At 40.1% G+C, this 6,000-nt stretch overlaps 1 protein-coding gene and 1 pseudogene across 1 annotated transcript in view; one reads left to right on the top strand and one right to left on the bottom strand.

Annotated features, from left to right (window-relative positions):
- The window catches only part of Snx3 (sorting nexin 3), a 36,414-nt gene that overhangs the window by 20,868 nt on the left and 9,546 nt on the right, over positions 1-6,000 (bottom strand). The gene's annotated exons all lie outside the window — the stretch shown is intronic.
- LOC105743000 lies at positions 3,229-4,092 on the top strand (annotated as a pseudogene).

Consider the following 6,000-nt stretch of genomic DNA (forward strand, 5'->3'; position numbering starts at 1 on the left):
GACAAGTTTGAGGCTAACGTGAGAAATTTAGATACCCTATGTCTCAAATTAACAACAAGAACAAAAACAGTGTTAACATTTCAACGCTCTTTGTGGATTAAAAATTTGAAGTCTGTTTTTACTACTCACCCAGGGAATTCAAGGACACATTAATTGAAATTGTGTTTATCAAAGTTTAAACTTTTTAACTAAGTACAAGTTTGGGATTTGTATTTTGTCTACTTCGTGTGAAAATTGTTAGCAATAAAGTATCTGTGAAAATTGTTAGCAATAAAGTATCTGCAAAATTCTGTTTAAAATCTGTTCTTTTAAAAAAAAAGTTATTTACTTATTTATTGTGGAACCAGGAATCAAACTCCAGACCTTGTGCATTCCAGGCAGGCGCTTATGCCACTGAGCTACATCCCAGTCTACCTAAAAATCTGGTATTATAATTCATTTTGTCACTTACTAATTTTATTATTCTTTTTTTTTTTTTTTTTTTTAGTACAGGATCTACAGGGTCTCACTATGTAGATCTGGCTCATAGTGATCCTCCTGTTTTCAGCCTCCCAAGTGCTGGGATTACAGGCACTCGCCACCACCAGTCTCATTTGCTGTCTCAGCATGCCCCTGGGGGCGGGGACAGCACAACCTGCTGGAGATTGAACCAGGGACACTGTGCTCTGCCTAAGCAGGTGCTTTAGTCATGTTGAGCTATCTGGCTGGCCCTGCTTAATAACTTCAAAGTCTATCTAGTCTTTATTTTTATATGGATGTGACTTTATAAAATGATTAAAACTGCAGTTAGTAAGCAGCTTCTATGCTGGTCTGCACTGATGCTTGTTTCACTAAATTGGATCATGTTTTAACATGTAAATATACACTGACTGCTAACATTTGCTTTTTTAAAAAAGTAAAAATGTTACATACTAATATTTTACAAACTAAAAGCTATCTCATTTGCAAGTAACTGAGAAAGGCCAAAGCTGCAGCAAACAACTGCGATACCGAGACTAAGCAATGAATCCACTGAACTTGGCAGATTTCTGCCAGCATCTATTTATGGGTTTCTTTGGTAGTCTGAAAAGTAGTGTTTTGTGCAAGGGTGGTAAATAAGCTCAGAAAAATCTGGAAGATGCTCTAGTTATCTACACATCTATGGTGGTATCTGAGACCTTTCTCAGGTAAGGGATACGCTACATACATGAGAATAGCATGAAGTACAAACTAGGGCAAAATTTTGTAACATGCCTGAGTTCTGTATGTAATCCACAACGTACACACTGATCTATTAGCAAAAGGTATTTACCCGCTTCAGGTATTTAGCAACTAAACTAAGCTCAGGGATACCCTAGGAAGTCAGGTGTTTTCTTTTCTCAATTGAAAAATAAAACACAAAGCCTGATCAGATACATATCAAGTTTCATATTACCATCTAGAAGACAAAGAATTAATAATTAACGTTCAGTCTAACAACTGTAAGATATGCAAAGAAACAAGAAAATGTGATGGTTTACAAGCAAGAAAAAGTAGAAGCTATGGAGAGTAAACCAGGAGCCTAGTGATAAGAATTTCAAAGCAGCAATCATAAATATACTAAAAAAAAAAAAAAAACAAAAAAACAAAAAGAAACCATGCTTAAAGAATCAAAAGTATTAGGTTGATGCTGCAGCTGGCATGTGCAACCCTAGATCTGACCCCTAGCACCACAAACAAAGCTGTATACAACTTTAACGTAGTTAGAGATGCCTAATAAATAAGATCAGTCCTAAATTCATCTAAAAACATTTTTTAGGGGCTGGTGAGATGGCTCAGTGGTCTAAAGCACCTACTTAGAACAAGCTTAGCAAAGCACAGGGACCGCAGTTCAATCTCCCAGCACCACATGCCAGCCAGCCCCGCCCCCTGGTGGGCTGAGCTGGCCACACACACACATACAAATAAATAAATAATTTTTTAAAAAAATAAAAACATTTTTTAAAAAAATGTGACAAAAACTGAATGAGTAGAGAATCTCCACAATAAGATTATAAAGAACCATCAAAATTTCAAATTCTAGCACTACAAAAATGAAAACCACCAAAATGACATTCTGGTATTGAAAAGTATAGTAATGGCAAGGCATATTCTCCAAAGGAGTTCAACAGCAAATATGAAATACTCTACAAAAAAAATCAGCATGTGCAAAGACAGACTAGTAGAAATTGTTCATTCTTGTGGCCAGTGAGATAGCTCAGCAGTCTAAAGCACCTGCTTAGGCAAGCTTAGGCAGGGGCAGGGGACACATTTTTTTTGGGGGGGGGGAACCAGGGATTGAACTCAGACCCACAGGGGACACATTTTGATCCCTGGCATCACATGCCATGCCAGCCCTAACTTCAGAGTGGGTTGAGCCAGCCCAAAAAAAAAAAAAAAAAAAATTGTTCATTCTTAAGAACAGAAAGAAAAAAGAATGAACACAACCTCAAAGATCTGTAAGACACGAAGCCTACAAACATGAGCCCCACACTGAGTGTTGGTGTTTTGCTTCTGGCTAGGAAATCAAAACCAGGGATTTGTGCATGCTAATTATGTGCTCTACACTGACTGCAGCCCCAGCCGTGGAGTCAAAATTAGAAACAGTAATGACTGAAAATTCCACCGAATTTAATGTACACAAAAAGCTCAATGAAATCCAAACCTAACAAACAAATAAGTAAGTAAAACTGCTGAAAGCTAAAGACAAGCAAAAAGAGTAGCAAGAGAAAAATAACATCACATACAGGGGACCCACATATTGACAGCTGAATTCTCACCCAAAACAAGGACCGGGAGACAGTGGCAGATTTAAAAGTACTAAAGAGCCTGACACGCATGGGATCTCGAGTTCGATTCCTGATACAAAATAAAAAGGGTAACGTACTGTAAGAGAAAAAGAGCGGCTGGGGAGATAGCTCAGTGGAATAAGCGTTTCCCTGGCAAGCGCAAGGGCCCGAGTTCAATTCCCGGTTCCACAAAAAAAAAAGAAAAAAGAAATTAACAAAGAATTTCATACCCAGTGAACTAGGCAGAATTCTAAGATAATCCCACTCACTGCATGCTCCTCTTCTTGAATGTGGGTGACCTTGAGTATAGCAGATGTCACTTTCATAATTAAATCTCACTTTATGGCAATAGTGAAGGCACCTAGCAGACTAGACTCTAGCCAATTTGAGCTTATCAAAAGAGATTCTTCTTCTTTTTCTGGGAAACACCAAATGGCGGATGATGCAGGTGAGGTGGGAGGGGCCGGAGGCCCAGGGGCCCAGGCATGGGAAGCCAAGAAGCCGGTGGGCTGAGGACAAAGAGTGGATTTTTGTCAGCAAGCTGGGCCATCTGGTCAAAGACATGAAGATCAAGCCCCTGGAGGAAATTTACCTTTTTTCTTTACCCATCAGAGTCCAAGATTATTGACTTTTTCCTGGGCACATCCCTCAAGGTGTAAGTTTTTTTTTTCCCCCAACCCTAACCCTAACCCTAACCCTAACCCTAACCCTAACCCTAACCCTAACCCTAAGGGATGAAATTCTGAAGATCATGCCTGTGCAGAAGCAAACTCGTGCTGGCCAGAGGACGAGGCTCACGGCATCTGCTGCCATTGGAGACTACAATGGTCATGTTGGCCTGGGTGTAAAGTGTTCCAAGGAAGTAGCCACTGCCATTCGTGGGGCCATTATCCTGGCGAAGCTCTCCATTGTCCCCGTGAGGAGAGGCTACTGGGGAAACAAGATCGGCAAGCCCCACACTGTTCCTTGCAAGGTGATGGGCCGCTGTAGCTCTGTGTTGGTGCGTCAGATCCCTGCCCCCAGAGGCACTGGCATTGTCTCAGCCCCTGTGCCCAAGAAGCTGCTGCTGATGGCTGGTATTGATGACTGCTACACCTCTGCTGGGGGTTGCACTGCTACTTTGGGCAACTTTGCCAAGGCCACCTTTGATGCCATCTCCAAGACCTACAGCTATCTGACTCCTGACCTCTGGAAAGACACTGTGTTCACCAAGTCTCCCTATCAGGAATTCACCGACCATCCTGTGAAAACCCACACCAAAGTCTCTGTCCAGAGGACTCAAGCTCCAGCAGTAGCTACAACATAAAGGGTTTTTACACACACACACACACACACAAAAATAAATAAAATGAATTAAATTAAAAAAAGAGATTCTTGTACATGAACCTATTTATTTATATTATTTTCTTGGCGGAACCGGGGATTGAACTCAGGCCCTTGTGCTTGCTAGGGAAGTGCTTATTCCACTAAGCCATCTCCCTGGCCCCATGAACCTCTTAAAAGGAGGCTTGAAACTGGTGTTGGTACAATTTATAAGCACACAGGAGGGAGGCTGAGACAGGAGAACTGCTATAAATTCAAGGGCAGCCTGGGCTACACAGCAAGTTCAAGGCTAGCCTGAACAATGTAGTGAGACTATCTCAACTCCCCCACACACTCCTGAGCTCAAAAGCTTTCCCTAACGGCCTTGAAGAGGAAAGCTGCTAGAAGTTTCATGGCTTTAAGAAGTAAAAAAGTATGTTTTCATTGTTAAGGATTGAACCCAGGTTATTCCCACTAAGCTGCATCTTCACCCCCACTGCTCCTAAATTTGAAACAGGGTCTTGCCCAGTCACTAAACTGTCAAAACCGGGACTTGAATTTGCAACCCTCCTATCTCAGCCTTAAACTGCTGAATTATAGGCATGTGTTACTATGCCAGGCCACCTACAGAAATTAATTCTGCCAACCAATTATGTAAGCCAGGAAGAGAATTATCAAACAAAACCACACTCTTGGCTGACCCCTTAATTATAAGTCTTGTGGGACCCAGAGTAAAGGGCAGTTGTATCTAAACTTCTGATTTATAAGAACTGGCAGAATAAAAATTTGACAAGCGGAAGACCCAATACTATTATGGGATACTGGATTCTTTTAGAATATTTTGCTGAGTTTACACACCTATAATATTCAAATAACAGAACTTAACAAAAAAAAGGGTATACAGACGATTGTATCTGTGTATTCAAAGTGGTTTGGATAGATATAGTTACATTCTCTTAATGAATAGAATGATTCTTGTACAGCAATTAACCATTAGGAAGAATGTATGCAGTGTGTTAATCATTGAAACTGTCCTACTGATTTGATTTGCAACTGTCTCATTGCTATTTGTTTATCAATAAACTTATGGGAAAAAAAGAATAAAAATTTGATAGGTGCTACATTTATGGTAATTTTTTTTAGTGCTGGGGATTAAACCCAGGGCCTCATACATACAAATCAAGCGCTCTACCAATATCCTACAGCCCCAGTTCATGTAAAGAAATGAACAGGCTGGGCATTGTGGTGGATGCTTGTAATCCTAGCATTCAGAAGGCTGAGGCAGGAGGACTGCTGTGAGTTTGAGAACAGCCTGAGCTCCAAAGTGAGCTCAAGGTCAGCCTAAGCTGCATAGCAAGACACTGTCTCAAAAAGAACCCCCACCCCCAAAAAAGAGAAAAATGAAGGACAGCAATAAAGGCAATTATATAAGTAAATATATGTTGGGAACTATGTATTTCCTTCTGTTCACTGATTAAAAAGATAACTGCATAAAATAATTATAGAACTGTATTACTGACTTTAGAAGATATAAATATGTGGTCAGACATGGAAGTGCATGCCTGTAATCCTGACACTTGAGAGGCTGAGGCAGGACTGCCAAAAGCCAGTCTGGATTACACAGTGACTTTAACAACAGCTTGAACTACATGAAGAGACCCTGTCTCAAAAAAAGATATAAATAATACTCAGTAGTAGAACAAAGGAAGGGGAAGTATGGAAGATACACTAAAATAATATCTTACTGGAATTTAGAATTTATGTTACACAGTGAAAAGCCAAGGCATAGTATAATTACTAGATCAAAGAGTGATGATAAAATAAAAACCCCACCAGCAACTAAAATGATATACTAGAAGATACCTATCCAACAAAAAAAGGGAGTAAAGACAAATTTAAAACACACTAATAA

This window comes from Octodon degus, unplaced genomic scaffold, assembly GCF_000260255.1.
Source record: "Octodon degus isolate 3935 unplaced genomic scaffold, OctDeg1.0 scaffold00090, whole genome shotgun sequence".
NCBI lineage: Eukaryota > Metazoa > Chordata > Mammalia > Rodentia > Octodontidae > Octodon > Octodon degus.